This window comes from Galeopterus variegatus, unplaced genomic scaffold (genome assembly GCF_000696425.1).
Source record: "Galeopterus variegatus unplaced genomic scaffold, G_variegatus-3.0.2 Scaffold1966, whole genome shotgun sequence".
NCBI classification, from domain to species: Eukaryota; Metazoa; Chordata; class Mammalia; order Dermoptera; family Cynocephalidae; genus Galeopterus; species Galeopterus variegatus.
The window spans coordinates 85029-86104 of NW_007728077.1; the positions used below are offsets into that span (position 1 = coordinate 85029).

The following is a 1076-nucleotide window of genomic DNA, read 5'->3' on the forward strand; positions in this document are numbered from 1 at the left end:
TCCGATCTGGCGGCGACCCCTCGACGGCCTCGGCGCGCGATCACCGCTGGCGGGACAGGGGCGGAGATGCTAGGCCACGGAGCCCATTTCCACGGGAGACCGCGAAAGGCCACGCTGCGACGGACGCGCACGCGCAGACGCGCCCGCTTATACCGCGGGGCCGCGCTACGTCACGGAGGCGCATGCGTCGGCCCCTCCCTCAGCCCTGCTAGACCCGCCCTCTCCCCGCCCAGGTCCCGCCCCCAGCCCGGCCCCGCCCCCTCCCTCGCCCGGCTCCTGCTGTCCGGCTCTGTCCCGTGGTGTTTGTCCGCTTGGGTCGTCCTAGGAAGCGCGTTCCAGCCTGGCCTGGGATCGGAGTGGTTAAAAGGCCCCCCGCTCGGGTCCTGGAGCCAGGCCTGTGACCTCCCGCCCCCCGGGCCCAGACCACCCTCAGGACAGGGGCCCTCCCTGCCTGGTCCAGTTTGCCCTGTACTTTCCAGCGGATGCGCCAGATGGCGGGCCCTGCACTTCCAGCCCGTTCTGCTGCTGTCTCACAGTGCCACCCTCCGCGGACTGGGGTCTGGATGGGGTCAATCCCACTCTCAGCCGGGACTGGTGGGGGTCGTCTGCTTGTGTCTCCTGGGTGCCTCCCTCTAGACCAAAGAGGGCCCCAGCGGCATTCTCCTGCCCCCAGCTGTGGACACTGGATGGTACCCAGAGCTGCTATGTGCCTGGAGCCCTGCAGCCTGGCCCTTCAAGGGCTTTACAGCCTGCGGGCAGCCGGGGAACCCGTGCATGTTCCCCTCGCAGCTCTCGTGGCACTGGAACCTGCGTCTGCTTCCCCAGCCCCAGCCTGAAACCTGCTGCTGGCAGGGGCTTGTGGGAGGGTGGGGGGTGCAGGGGGAGAGGGAGACTTATTTGGGTGGGGAGGGGTAAAGGGCTGCTGTTTGGGGATGAGTCTCCAGTAGCTGGAGGCAGAGGCTGGGCCCCACTGCTCAAGACCTCCTGTTTGGGAGAACCCCAGTATGTTCCTGTCAGGTGCCTGGGGATGGCCTGCCACACCCTTGCTTGTGAGTCAGGAGGAGGTGCCTGGCTTC

The 1076-nt window shown here is 67.9% G+C and overlaps 1 protein-coding gene across 1 annotated transcript in view; it reads right to left on the minus strand.

Moving 5' to 3' along the window:
• The window catches only part of PPDPF (pancreatic progenitor cell differentiation and proliferation factor), a 2009-nt gene extending 1877 nt beyond the window's left edge, over positions 1-132 (minus strand). The window contains exon 1 of the mRNA XM_008579845.1: positions 7-132. The gene's annotated coding sequence lies outside the window, so the exon portion shown is untranslated. The remainder of the gene's footprint in view (positions 1-6) is intronic.
• Positions 133-1076: the final 944 nt, after the last annotated feature.